General features: G+C 41.9%; 1 protein-coding gene across 2 annotated transcripts in view; it reads right to left on the bottom strand.

Moving 5' to 3' along the window:
* MAPRE2 (microtubule associated protein RP/EB family member 2) overlaps positions 1-14,755 on the bottom strand; it is a 163,202-nt gene that overhangs the window by 103,119 nt on the left and 45,328 nt on the right. The gene's annotated exons all lie outside the window — the stretch shown is intronic.

Raw genomic sequence — 14,755 nt, 5'->3', positions numbered from 1 at the left:
CTCGCCTCCCTTCGCGCAGGGCCGCGGCGTGACCACGCCAGCAGCTCCAGGCAGGCACCGGGGCAGGCCTACATCTGGCATGTAAAACCCCAGGCCACCCCGCGGCCCCCCTCGCAGACTCGCCTTGTCTGCAAACCGGCTCTTCCTCTAACCATTTCCTTTCCGACCGGTGCTCCCACTGCAGCTGTGTACACAAAAGAACGATTCAAGCAGAGGGGTGTGGGAGACCCTTTAACTCCTTCAATACCAGGTTCGTATGCCATGAAATGCAACGTGACCAGGTTTTGGCAACATCTAAAAAAAAAGACCTGGTGACCAGCTTCTAAAAAAGGCATCACACTAAGGGGTTAAAATTTCTAGCTTCATTCACCGTTCTCCACATAACAGCAACCTCCTCTCCAAAAGAAGCCAAAAAAGCTGAAAACCTAAAAGGAAGCTTATTTCCTTCTAATCAATGGGGACTTTACTTTGATAATATGAGGATTAAAGATGGCAAATTAAGAGATTTTTCTGTACAAAGGAATCCCCAAAGAGGGTTAAAAAAAAAAAAAAGATAACCACCATTTTAGAACATCAAAGTTACCCAAGACCCTACTATTCAGATTCTTTATACAGATCATTGATACAGATCATTGATTCCTTGCCATTTATTCCATTTCCACTTGAATTAAATAAGTGATTACCTCATTTAGTATTTGGAAGCTCTCAACATTCAAGCTGTTCCATATCCTTACAATGCAGTTTTCAAACACAGTGGCTATGAGGCAGGTTCCGTTATTATACCCATTTCAAAGATGAGTAAGATTAAGTATATTGTTTAAGGTCACGACACAGCTAGGAAGTGGTAACTGGAACTTCAGAGTTACATGCTTTTATCAATGTGGCTGGACAGTAATAATCTGTATCTAATGTGAGCTCAGTAAAGAATCAAATACTTAAAGTACACTTGCAACATGACCATCGTGAAACACTATGAATAGAATTGCTAGTATTAGGCAAAGTCTGTGGATTCGATTATAAACTCTGAACAGACCCTACATATGTCCTTTGTACTCCCACAGAGAGGAGAGAGTTTGAAGAATTCTGTTTATCAGCAATGGTCTCTGACCTTTTGTGGGGTGGGAAGGGAAGAATTGGGTTGTAAGAGGTATAGCATAAATAATATGTTGCAGAAAGTCCTAGGCTGTGGCTCACTCCTTCACATCATTGTATGATTCATCAGCTTTATCATTTGTGATAAAGATATTAAAAACAAGTAAATACTCTGTCATTCCTGACAATTCTCCAGCATATGTCCCTGGTAATAAGTTATTTCTGGTATCAAGCTTCTGGAATTAGAATCAAATGTTTTACAAACCAGATGGTAATGATAATCTAAAACAAGGAGGCCCTTTCCCACCCTTCCTATTTTATACTTTCCTTTTGGGCTATTATTTCAATAATTTTATTTTCTACTTCTCCAGTTCATTCACAGTGCACACGTGGATTCCTCCATCCACATTTCAGTTTACATGAGAAATGTTTTATTATACAATCAGGATCCTAAGACTTACAAGGGTAAAGATGAATATTTAAGTACAAGAGATAGACACTAAGCCTTATTTTGCACGATGAGCTAAAGAAGCATGAGAATGTAATCATTCCTACAAAGGTCCATGCTTCCTCTTACTATTTCAGTTACTTGATCCGCTGTGGTCAATTTCCGTACCAATTTGTTCCCTTTCATAAAGCTTCCCCTTTCTTTGGGGACAGTCTGAAGTTGAAAGGCACAGTCTACAAATCAAATATTTAATGTTTTCAGAGTATGCCCTCTCAGTCTGGGTTCTTTAGTACCGCTTACTTTTCCATGATCCCATATTTAAGTAATGTGTTAGACATAATTGGTGTTATCGTGGGGACTACATTTGTCAGAATTTGAAGGTATAGTTCACTGATCATCCAGTTAATTTTGTGGAGGGGATACTCCCACTTTATTTCTACGCTGCTCATGAAGAATGGGACGATGGCCAAGAACTTGGGTTGATGGGCTAAAAGGGGAGGGGTTGGGAGTCAGGTAAAGAAGATATCTAAGAGCCCTGTAAATCTTCCTCTACAACTGCTCTGAGCCACACTACTATAAAGGGACCCAGAGAGCTCCAGAGACCAGTGATTACCCTCTGAGATGCAGGAGTAACAGGGGTAATAATTTGAAAATATTAAACAGATGTGTTTTCATTCTTCTCTCCATAAATCAGACTACCTGGCAGCCATTCTCTAGCTTAGCCCTAGAAAAAAAGGGGGGCAGATTCCACTGTGGGAAGGAGGATGAGATGATAAAGTGCAGAAGACGTGGGAAGAGGCAGGAAAAAGCCTGCCCTCTGCAGCCCCAACTGGGTTAGGAAGAAGGGGGATGAAGGCAGGACGAGTCAGGGTCTCCTGTCTCCAGGCTCAAGTCCCAGAAGGGGGATGTCAGAGAGTCCAAGGACAAAGACAAAACCTAAGGGACTTTCTTTTGCCTCATTTCTCATTTGAGAATGTAGGAAACAGCTGCCTTAAAGACTGTTTCCCCCCTCACCAAGCAAGGTGCAGCCCCATCATAGTAAAGACTAAAAGCCATGGTTTGGTATTGTCAGGGAGAGGGTGGGCTCAAATTACACTCTGACTCTCCTTGTGCTGGCATGCAATTTGGAGGGTATCTAGAAGTTTCTGTCTGCCCTGTAAGAAAATAAGCAAGTTGAGCGGATGTTGCTATCGGAGAGCTGAGTTTGTGGAGGTGGTGGGTAGGGAGGTGTCATGAGGGACTGTCTTCCCAACAGAGGCAAGGGATATTGAGCGGGGTCCAAAGAGTAACATTTAAGGTAGACGCCAAGCAGGAGAAATGGCCAGGTCTGAGGAAGCTACACAGTGCCAAGGCATGCCTGTGGAGAGACATTGCAGCTGAAGGGTTAAGTACAGGCCACCAGCAGAATATCCATGGATGGGGTCAGACCAGCTCCTCCTCAGCGGACTCAGATATTACAGATTCAAAGACTGGCATGAGACCAGGAGATTCCTCCTCTGCCTGACCCTCTTGTGTTACTATGAACCCCACTTACCTATTCCTCTAGACACCATCTTGTAGAGGAGCTAGGCAAAGGAAGGACATCTAAAAGAATATTCACCCAAGATCTGGAGCCATCCAAAGATGGTCTAACCCAGAAGAGGCTGTAATGTTGTGACATGGCAAGTTTAAAACTGTTTCTGGTTCCCCACTCCCCAGCAGTAGGGAAAATTACCCAGATCATCCTGGGGGGCGGTGGGGGGAGCTAAAATGTCTTTGTACATATGACTGCAAATTAAGGTTTTATCTTATGTAGCCAGGTATATACCACATAAAATGAGTGCTGACCATTTTCCCAGATCTCCAACTGTGCATGGAAAAATGGTTCCTCTCACCAAACATCATGATTAAAGAAGAGGCTAAGGTTTTGTTTCCTCATGTATAAAGGAGGTATAATAATACTTCATAGCATTGCTATGGAGATTAAATTATATAACATATTTAAAGCACTCAATACAGTATCTGGCTATGAGGAAGGAACCCCCCCCAAAAAACAATTATTTTTTGGAGGATGGGCACCTTGTAGTACAGGCTTCCCACAATATGTAAGTAAGTGTTCTAGGAACCCATTGGCATCAGCATGCCAGCTAGCGTTGTTATGAGAGGCTGTGTTCGGCTTCAGTGAATTTTTTTTGGAGATTCTTTCGATATGTTTGCCCAATCATGATGGGTGATTTACAAGCACACCTGCCTACACCACACTGAGTGTTTTCAACCAAAAATGGCATGACCTCCATACCCCCCATCCTCCCTTTTCATTCAATCTCACCCCAAGCAACCTTGTTTTTGTTGTTTTTCCAGTTGAAAAAAGTCCTCAAAGGGAAACGTTTTGCCAATGTGGAAGAAGTGAAACAAAAAATGGCAGAAGCACTAAAAGGCATAAAAATTAATGAGTTCAAAAACTGTTCTGAGCAGTGGAAAAAGTGTCTCAATAGATGTATTGCATCAAATGGAGAGTACTTTGAAGGTGACTGAATTTTAAACATGTAAGAATCAATACATAGGTTTTTATAAATAAATTCTGGGTGTTTTGGGGTCCCGTCTCATATATAGCAAATGCTCATTAGTAGTAGATTTATTATTTTTAAGTATTATTTTAGGTATAACCTAAATTTTTCATTCATTTGACATTTATAACTGGCTTTTGTGTGTACTAGGAGGTGGTAAAACAAGAAGAAAGGACTTAGGCTCTCACCTCCAGGAACTCCCAGGGTTGTGGGTGAGCAAGATAAAAATAATTAGCAATTATGCCAGAATTACAACATAAGTATTCTAGTAATGGTATCTCATAGGATGGTATTGGATCATTGAAGATGAGTACCTGAGAATGGAAATTGGGAAGTAGGCTTGAAAAGTATACCTAAAGTCTTGAATGTGTCATAATCATAGTAATCTTTTTATGTGCACCTCCTATGAAGCAGACAGGATATTAGGTCCCTTAAGGCAGGGGCTTCAATAATTTTGTTCACTGCCATATGTGCAGTTCTTAGAACAATGATTGGCAGGTAGCAGGCACTCAGAAAGGAGAAGCTAGTGAAGCAGATATTCATGGGTACAGAAGTAGGAAAGGGTACAACATCTCTGGGAAGCAACAAGCTGTTTAGTATGGACAGATGGCAGAGTATACAGTGGCAGGAGATGAGGCAAGGGCCAAGATACAGAAAAGTCTATGGCCAAGCTAAGGAGCTTGACCTTAATTCTGAGGCTGATCTGGAATCACAAAGGGAAGGGAAATTAATGGTTGAAATTTGTATATCAAGAAGGTCTGATGCTGACAGTAGTATGAAGGATATACTGAAGAAGATAAAAATGAGTTATAATGTGTTGAAGACCTATACTAAGACAGAGGTCAAGGGGTTGTAGAATCTGAGCTACCCAGGAGGTATAACTCTTAGGATTTGGTGACTAACTGGTTGTGGACATGATCATTGTTGGGAGTTAAGGATGGGGAATGAAGGAAATAGAGATATCTCAAATGAATTCCAAGAGTATGGCTTGGGTGACCAAATGGATAGTGGTACCATTTATCAAACTAAAAAATACAAATTGCTCTTTTGGAAGAAAGGTTCTCATAATGTGCTTTGAATAGACGGAAGCAGCTGTAGGACACTCCAGCGGTAAATGGGCCTCACATGTAGTGGGTGTTCATGGAGTATTTGTTGAGTAAGGGAATATGTAGAATATGTAGGTCTTAATCTTATGAAATATGTTTGGCTCGGAGATATATATTATTTGGAGGGGCTTATCTCATAGGTGATTATTGTTGCTGTGGGTGCTCTCATTCAGGGAGAAAGAGAGAAGAGATGGAACTCTTTAAGGCTGAATGACAGGCTGGGCTCAGTGGCTCAGCCTGTAATCCCAGCACTTTGGGAGGCTGAGGCGAGTGGATTGCCTGAGCCTGCAGGTTTGAGACCAGCCTGGGCAACTTGGCGAGACTTCCACTCTATAATAAATAACTTAGCCAGGTGTGGTAGTGCACACCTGTAGTTCCGGCTACTTGGAAGGCTGAGACGGAAGGATCACTGGAGCCTAGCAGGTTGATGCTGGGGTGGCTGTGAGTGTGCCACTGCACTCTAGCCTGGGCAACAAAATGAGACTCCAACTGAAAAAAAAAAAAAGGTTGAATGACAAAAGAGAAATTGGCAAAAAGAGACTGTGAAGGACTCTGCCTAGTGAAGCAAATCACAGGAAAGTTTTGGTGGGTCCAGGAGAGAAGCGGGTTTTACAGGGAAGGGAGAGATCTCTAGGGTCAAATGACACAGAAGGTTCGAGTCAGATAAGGGCAGAGGAGTGTTCACTAAATTCAACAAGGTGTTCTCAAAGATATTTTTAAGAGGCTGGATTTCAGGTCAAGAGACCCATCAATGACTACTGAAGGAAAAAAAAAAAAAAAAAAGAAATCTTTCAAGAAGTAGGAAAAATTGCAATTCTTTGCGAAAACATGAATTTTTGATTGAACCAAGATATCCAAGGAAGCAGGACATATTAATCAAGGGCTACATGTACAGAATCCACAACTAATGTGAATCTACAAGTATTTGCATTAAAAAACGCCGAACAATATTGGAAGGACGTGTTAATTACTAAGCACCTATTAGACATCAGATGAATTGATCCTGCCTTTGGGACCCCATTCTAGAGAGGTCAGGATCCACAAAAAAATAAAAAGTAAAACAAATATTTAAAATGCATGCTTGAAGAGCAGGATTTCTAAGGCAGAGGACACAGAGCCAGTGGCATGAGAACTATGAACGAAAAGGAAACCAGCAGCAAGTCCCAGCACACAGGTTCAATCAAGGAAGACTTGATTGAGTGTTAATTCAAATTTTAATTTTGAGTTCTTAGGTTATAACACAGTCACATTTCTTTCAGGGTTTAGACCAGAGTAAGCAAATAATTGCACAGTGACAAATTATCATCTCTCCTCCAATACATAAGGCTCATCTAGAACAGGAATTTTTGCAGTGCCTTGGATTTCAGAAGTCCAAAATATAATAGCAGAGATGTGAACTCACAAGAATGGATGTTAATCCTGATTTCAATCCCAGAAGCACCTACTCTTCAAGAATGTCTTTTCCAGATTAACGTGTTCATTAAAGCTGATAATCACCACTGTCAAAGGCATTCACAGCTGTCACACCACCTTAGATAGGGACTTCCTTAGATCATTATCACCTCAATTACAGACAGAAGATTCCACTTAGCATCCCTGCTGCCCCAGGATAAGTCATTCCTCCCATGCATATGTCCTAAGATATTTTCCAGTAGAAGATGGCAGGTACAGTGATCAATCAATGACTGAAAATATGCTCAGCAACCAAAAAATGACAGCAGTGAATAAATATGTGATTTGCAAGTGACTCTGGTTCTGAAATCACATTGGTGGCTTAGAAATGTATTTTGAGATCAGTCCTTACTTACTATCTTTAACCCAGAGGCACAGGAAGATTTTATTATTTCTTCCCCTGGCTCTGATGAGAGTTTTATGACATGTACATGCTTCCTGGCTTTAAGTAATAGCATTTTGTTGAAGAAAAATTGGTGTGTAATGTTTTCCCCTAGATGAGGAAATCCTTCTTCATAACCAACCTATACAGTCTGCTCCTCCAGAACTAATTTTTGAGATTATTTGTCTTTGCAGGTTATTTATCAGCCACATTTATAGCTATGCTGATCTGTTCAGAAGGCAGGGTTTTGCAAGACTCCTATTTGCTGGCAAATTAGCAAGGTTTCCATAACATTAAAACACAGAACACGCCATTGCATAAGAACAAAATTTCTCTGTGTGCTGGAATTTGTTTTCCAATTTTTTTTTCTTAGATTTTCTCAGCCTTGGATTTAATTTTGTGGAATAACTCATAGAACATGATGTGAATGCAATTTAAAATCACTCTCTGAGCCTTAGGATTTCTGTAATCATTCAATCAAATCTGTGCAATGCAAGCTTTCAGTCTATTAAATAAAAATGTGCTTTTGAATTATACCATCTGGCTAAATTTCAGAGCTTTAAGTATGTTTTCCACAGAAATACAATGTGATATATGTTATAATCAAAGAATATATGGAGTATCACAGGAATATAGAAAAGTAACCATGTCTAGGGAAACTAGAAAAAGCTTCAGTAAAGTAGTAATATTTGAATTAGAACTTAATCATTCAACAAATGTTTATTGATCACCTACTATGTACTAGCAGCAATTCTAAGCATTGGAGATACAGAAATGCACAGACAAAATTTCCTGCTCTCATGGAATACACTTGAGTATATAAGCATGTGTATGTGGTGGGATGAGGACACAGGCAACAAGTAAAACATAGTGTGGCAACTGCTATAGGGACAATTAAAGCAAGGAAGGGGGACATGGAGTACAGAGAAAGGGTGTTATTATTTTATTTTATTTTATTTTTTGAGTTGGAGTCTCACTTGGTCGCCCAGACTGGAGTGCAGTGGCTACTCCCGGCCACCGCAGCCTCGACCTGCTGGGCTCCGGCGATCCTTCTGCCTCAGCCTTTTGAGTAGCCGGAATTACAGGCATGCACTACCACGTCCGGCTGATTTTTTGATTTATTGTAGAGATGAGGTCTCGCTGCCCAGGTGGGTCTCGAACCCGTGGGCTCAGGCAATCCACTCACCTCAGCCTCCCAAAGGCGCGGGATTACAGGCTGAGCCACCGAGCCCGGCTGGGTGTTATAATTTTAAATGGGGAGAGCAGCATAGACATTTCTGAGAAGATGATATTTACTCAATCCTGAGGCAGGGGAGGGACACAGCAAGATGAAATTAGAGAAAAGAATGTTTCAGGCAGAGATAGCAGCGTGTGCAAAGGTTGTTCAAGGAACAATAAGGAAGTCCAGTTGCGTGTACACAGCAGAGTGAGTGTGCATGTGTGTGCATTGTGGAGATGGGGGAGATCGTTGTAGAAGATGAGGTCGAAAACACCACAGAAGGACCAGAACATGCATGGCTTTGGAAGGCTGTTGTAAAGACTTTGACTTTGAACCAAAGTTAGAAACCATTTATTTGTAGGAATGTTAGCAGTGCCAGCACAGATGTGGAATATTCTCCAATCACAGTAATAGCAACATCTAATATTTGAGTACTTTGTATGGGCCGAGTGCTATGCCTAATGAGTAGGTATTTTCCCCTCACAGGAATATGTAAGAAAGGGACTATTCTAAGGCCCATTGTCAGAGGTTCAATAATAACTTAGCCAGATCACTAGCCAGGAAATGGTAGAGCTAGACGTGAACATACCTGCTGATATCAAAGACGTCATTCTCCTTCACTTGCTCAGTCTGCCTTCCACTAGGGACTGATTAACCTGGGAGGAAGAATGCAGAGTACAGGGCTGGCTGGGGAGTGGCAAGGATGAGACAGCAGAAGGAGACAGAGACAAGAGAGGACTTCCATAAAAGCAATTCTGTGTAGGGAGAAGGAGGCAAAACCAGAAGAAGGCTGAGAGGCAGAGAGAACAAAAAGGACCAAGAGATGAGGGTTGTGCAGGACAGCAGCAATCAGGGGAGTGAAAGAATGGAAGAAATTGACAGGAGTTATAAATTATGGTTAAGGAAAGGAGGAGTGGTGGCCGGGTGCAGTGGCTCACTTTGGGAGGCTGAGGTAGGAGAATCGCTTGAGCCCAGGAGTTTGAGGCCAGCCTGGGCAACATAACGAAGCCTCATCTTTCTTTATAAAACATCAAAAAATTAGCTGGCCTTGGTGGCACCTTTAGTCCTAACAACTCAGGAGGCTGATGTGGGAGGATCACTTGAGCCCAGGAGTTCATGACTGAGGTGAATTATGATCAGCAACTGCACTCCAGCCTGGGTGACAGAGTGAGACCCTGATGCAAAAACAAAAACACAAAAAAGAAATGGGATGGGGAGGGAGGAAGAAATAGTAGGATTTGGGATTAGCAGTATGTGTGATTGATGGAGAAAAATAATTGTCTTACCGATTAATTATTTTATTTCTGAGTAAGCCTCAACTAGCAATGTCTATTTCTTTGATACCTTCTGGAGGGAACGGAAACTGTAGGCATTTTTCTGGTATTTGTATTCAAAGCTACAATCTGCTTTCATTTTCACCATGCCAAGACTGTTATAATTCAGCCATCCAGCTACAGATATGCCTATCTGAACATCTCACTAAAATGTGTTCATGTCCAAATTTATGAAATGTCATTATTTCCTCCCCCTAGTTTATTTCCATGTTAAAATAAAATGCATTTGTTGAAGTGACTGGACAGGACAACTAGGAAGGGATAAGAGGCACCTTGGGCTTAGTTGGGTGGCAAGAGAAATACAGAGACTCTATGTACCGCTAACAAAGAATCTTTCAGATGACCCGGAACCTCTCAGGAGATTTCCTGAGGGCTCTCAAAAGTAATAAATGCTTTGGGTTTTATTACTGAATTTGATACAAAAAAAGTTCAAACCAAGTGAAGGGACCCCTTAATATAAATAAGAAGTCAGGAGAAGGCAGGGAGACAGTTGTTCTATCAAGTACTGGGACTTCCAGAGTTTCAGAGCCACTCAGAACCCAGGCAGTCAAGTGGCAGCCAGGACATTAGGAGGAAAGGTCTTCCTGAGCCCGGTGTCTGGTGTGTACTGAGCAGGGCTGTGCCTATGATGGCTTCTCAACAGCGTGTCAAGGGAACATGAGGCCAGCAGCTGGGAAGGAGTGTGAGTAATGGAAGAGAAATTCCTCAATTTCTGACCTCATTCAAATAAAATTTTCAAAAAGAAAATTAAAGCAGCTTACTTTATTATTGAAAAAAAAATGAACACAACTGGAAACCATGAAGTAAGACTAAGTTTCCATCAGAAATGTTTAATTAGAGCTTATATTTTATTTCCTCTAGTGCTTAGAATGCCAAATATTTTCCTGCTCTCAATTTATGTTCACTCACCATCCATAGAATGTGAAGATGAAGAGTCTGGCTACAGAGTACAGCGCATGACATAATGGGTCACCTTCAGGAAGCTTCTGTTTAATTTCTATATAAAGGAATCAGACCTCAAGGAAAACTAAAGGAATCTTAGTCTTAACAACACATGAGACATAATGAGTCAGTAGTCAGCTAATAGATCTGGAATAAATTCTTAGGATTAACGTCCCCACACAGTCTGTCTTCATACTTTCTCCATCAGCCCCTATTCTCTTCAGAGAGGAGGCTATTGGCTTCAAGGATGCAATGAAATCATTATAAACAAGAAGTAATGGTACGTAGTACAAAGGGCATTTATAGTGAGTATCATTTTGTCTGCTCCTCTTTCTTTCGGGAGCTATTTCTTTATATCTTGTGGTTCTAGAAGAGCTTGACAATTATAATATTCCACCCTCCTAGCCCTAAGTATTGATTCAGCCTATGACCCAAATGAGGCCATTTAGAATATTTCTCTAGGATTTCTAAAATTAGAGCTGCAATGTTGTGTGAGTTTGGGGCGAGGGGGAGGGTACTCACCTTATTAAAGATAGTGCTATAGAATTAAGAAATATAGTGTAAATTGTATATTTACTATATGTTTCACAGGAGAAAATTGTTGCGAAGTACAGAGTTCATGGTTGGATTTCATAGGACTTGAATTTTAATTCAGGTGCTGGTCCTTACAAACTGTGCAACCTTAGCAAATTACTAACTTCTCTTAACCTCAGCTTCTTCATCCATAAAATTGGGGATTTACAAGGTAACATTTTGAGATATAGACCTAGGTTCCTGCTTTGTCCCCTGTGGCCATATTTTGTTATTCTTCCCTTTGAGAAGTTGAACTCATTTCTCCTCCCTTGAATCCCTAGCAGCTTTAAGCAATAGATCTTGGTAGAATTGATACCAACCAGTTCTTGGCCTAGACTTTACAATGACTGGCAGCTTCTGCTTGTCTCTCTTTTTAAATTTTTAAAATATTTTATTTTAACGATGTAGGGTACAATTCAGGATTAGGTATATACGTGGACATTGAACAGGTAAAGTTTGGGCCTCCCTTTAGTCCTCACTTTGCTTGGTTTGAAATCAGGTACCTTTATTGATGTTGTGCACCCTCTCTCCCAGTCCGGCAATAACCTGCTACTGCCAATTCCTTTCTTATAGTATTATGGTAAATGTTCAGGGTCCACTTATGAGTGAGAGCATGTGGCACTTCGTTCTTTATTTCTGTGATAGATCACTGAGTATTATAGACTCTGAATCCATCCAAGTTGCTGCAAAGTCCATATGTTTGTCTGCTTGGTCTCTTTTTTTTTTTTTTTTTTTGAGTGGGAGTCTCACTCTGTCACCCAGACTGGAGTGCAGTAGCTGCTTCCGGTCACCGCAGCCTCGACCTGCTGGGCTCCAGTGATCCTTCCATCTCAGCCTTCCAAGTAGCTGGAACTACAGGCGCGCGCTTACCACACTCGGCTAATTTTTTGATTTATTGTAGAGATGAGGTCTCACCAAGTTGCCCAGGTGAGTCTCGAACCCACAGGCTCAGGCAATCCACTCACCTCAGCCTCCCAAAGTATGGGATTACAGGCTGAGCCACCGAGCCCAGCTTGCTTGGTCTCTTAAAAGCTAGCTTCCCTGTGAGAAGTTTGGCTACCCGGAGACCACCATGCTGGGGGAAGTTCAAGTCACATGACGAGACCCAGAGGATGAAACACCATGGAGAGAGATGGAAAGAGAGGAGGAAAGACAACATAGAGTACCAGGGTTCCAAAGATGCCACTGAAGAAGCACCCTGAAGCCCTGGGCATCACAGTTGACACTATATATGGATATATGGATCCAAAACAAACTGTGTAGCCAAGACCATCCTAAATTTCCGGTCCACAAACCCATGAGGTGTGACACAATGGTTATTTTAAGTTAACGAGTTTTGGGGTAGTATGTTATGCTGTCATAAATAATAGCAACACCTTGTAGGTTCTCTACGGCTGTATAATGAATCACCCTAATCTTAGTGTATAAAAACAACAGCAATTATTTATCTCTTGTCATTCTGGAGGTTGACTGGGCTCAGCTGGGTGGTTCTCACTTATGGCCTCTCTTGCAGCTGCAGTCAGAAGGTGACTAACTACTGAAGTCACCTTGAAGCCTTCCTCAGTCTCATGACTGGTGGTCATTGTTGCCTTTTAGATAGGAACTCCTCTGGGGCTCTGCTTGAAACACCTTCAGAAGGCCTCTCCACATGGCCTGGGCTACCTCCCAGCATGGCCACCAGGTTCCAAGCACAGTCATCCCAAAGAGCAGGCAGAAGGACATGGCAGTTGTAAAACCTAGTCTTGGAAGTCACAGAGCATCACATCCATCATAATTTGCTGATCAAGCAACCACAAAGATCCATCCAGAATCTAGAGAAAGGGACATCAATCCCACTGATATCCTAAGTGGGAGGGATACCAATCTCACACTGCAAGAAAAACATGTGAGATGGAAGATATGGCAGTAGCCAACTTTGGAAAATGTGCCACATACATCCTGCTCTACCTTCTTAGTCCTTGTTTCCTCAACATGGGGCAGGAATGCAAGAGAGAAAGGAAAGAATCAGCGTATGAGAACTGAGTTTCAAAATAGACTTGAAAGTCCATGGCAGAGAGAATAGCCTGAAGAAGAAAATTATGAGCCTCACAAGTCTGATTTTTCAAGTATCAAAATCTTATGATTTTTCAAAGACAGAACCTAGATGAGGTGCAGTGGCTCATGTCTGTAATCCCAGCCTTTGGGAAGCTGAGGTGAGAGGACTGCTTGAGCCTAGAAGTTCAGGACCAGCCTAGGCAACACAGTGGGACCTCATTTCCACAAAAATAAAAAATGTAGCTGGGTGTGGCATGTGCCTATAGTCCCAGCTACTCTGGAGACGGAAGGATCACCTAAGCCCAGGTCAAAGCTGTGGTGAGCTTTGTGCCACGGGTCAGCCTGGGTGATAGAGTGAGACCCTGACTTAAAAACCAAAACAAGACAAAACAAAAAGACCCAGAACCTAAAGTTTATGCTACGAACCGCAGGCCTATATGACTGGTTGGAGACCATGGAATTAGGAACTGGTGAACATTCCTGAAAAGGGACTCTCCTCTCTCCTATCCCCAGCCACACCCCAAGTCAGCTTGGGAATTGGAGAGTAGAGGGAACCTGTCTGCTTCATATCTGGAACCCAGAGGCATGCCAAGGCCATTCAGAAGTTGTCTAGTCACCACAGCACAGGAACAGCAGCATACAGATACAGATGGAGGGTTTAGGGCAACACCAATTTTTCTAGATTTGCCAAAAATTTCTGGGGAGGGTGGAAGAACAAATCTGACCCCCTGTTGTAGTCACAGAAACATCAGAACAGAAAAGGCCTCTGTAGACTGTGCCTGTTTTCTGTGGGGGAGAGTTGCCATGGAAAAAAAAAAAAAAAAAAAAAAAAAAAAACCCACAAAAAACCCCAAATCTCCATTCAGGTTTCTAGAAGCAGCTTGTGAAAATGTGAGCCTGTAGTGTGGTGTCTATATTCATCACTGCATTCTCTCACTTACTGAATAAGCAGGTCAGAGGCAGAAGCAGAAATTAGGTTGCTGCCATTGGTTTGGACAATATGGGGGGGAGCCCCCAAAAAGCTGGAATTTACCTATTAAAAGTGTACTTATTCTCACATGTTTAAACTTTAGTCACCTTCAAAGTACTCTCCACGTTCAAACCAGTTTTTGAACGTGTCAATTTTGATGCCTTTTAGAGTTTCTGCCATTTTATGTTTCACGTCTTCCACATTGGTAAAATGTCTTCATCTGAGGATTTTCATCCGGGGAAACAAGCAAACAAACAAACAAAAAGTCACTGGGGTGATATAAGGTGAACAGGGAGTGAGGAACAGAGGTTATGTTGTTTTTGATCAAAAACTGCTGAACACTCAGCATGGTGTGGGCAGGTACTCTTGTAAATCACCCATCATGAAATGGGCAAACCCATTGAAAGACCCTCAAAAAAAAAAAAAAAATCACTTAAGCTGAAAGCAACCTCTCACAACAACATTAGCTGGTACACTGATGCCAGTGGGTTCCCAGAACACTTACCTAGTGGGGAAAGCCTTTACTACAAGCAGCCCACCCTCCAAAAATTAATTCTGTTTTTTTTTTTGGTCCCCCCTTGTACACAGTACATTAATGAGGAAGGGTCTCCCCTACTTGTCTCCCTTTCCAAATCTCCTGCATGAGCTGAAATTGTA

Source organism: Carlito syrichta, unplaced genomic scaffold (assembly GCF_000164805.1).
Source record: "Carlito syrichta isolate Samal-C Ts95f unplaced genomic scaffold, Tarsius_syrichta-2.0.1 Scaffold65441, whole genome shotgun sequence".
NCBI classification, from domain to species: domain Eukaryota; kingdom Metazoa; phylum Chordata; class Mammalia; order Primates; family Tarsiidae; genus Carlito; species Carlito syrichta.
Note: the sequence above shows the minus strand (reverse complement) of the source record. Positions and strands in the feature narration are given on the sequence as shown.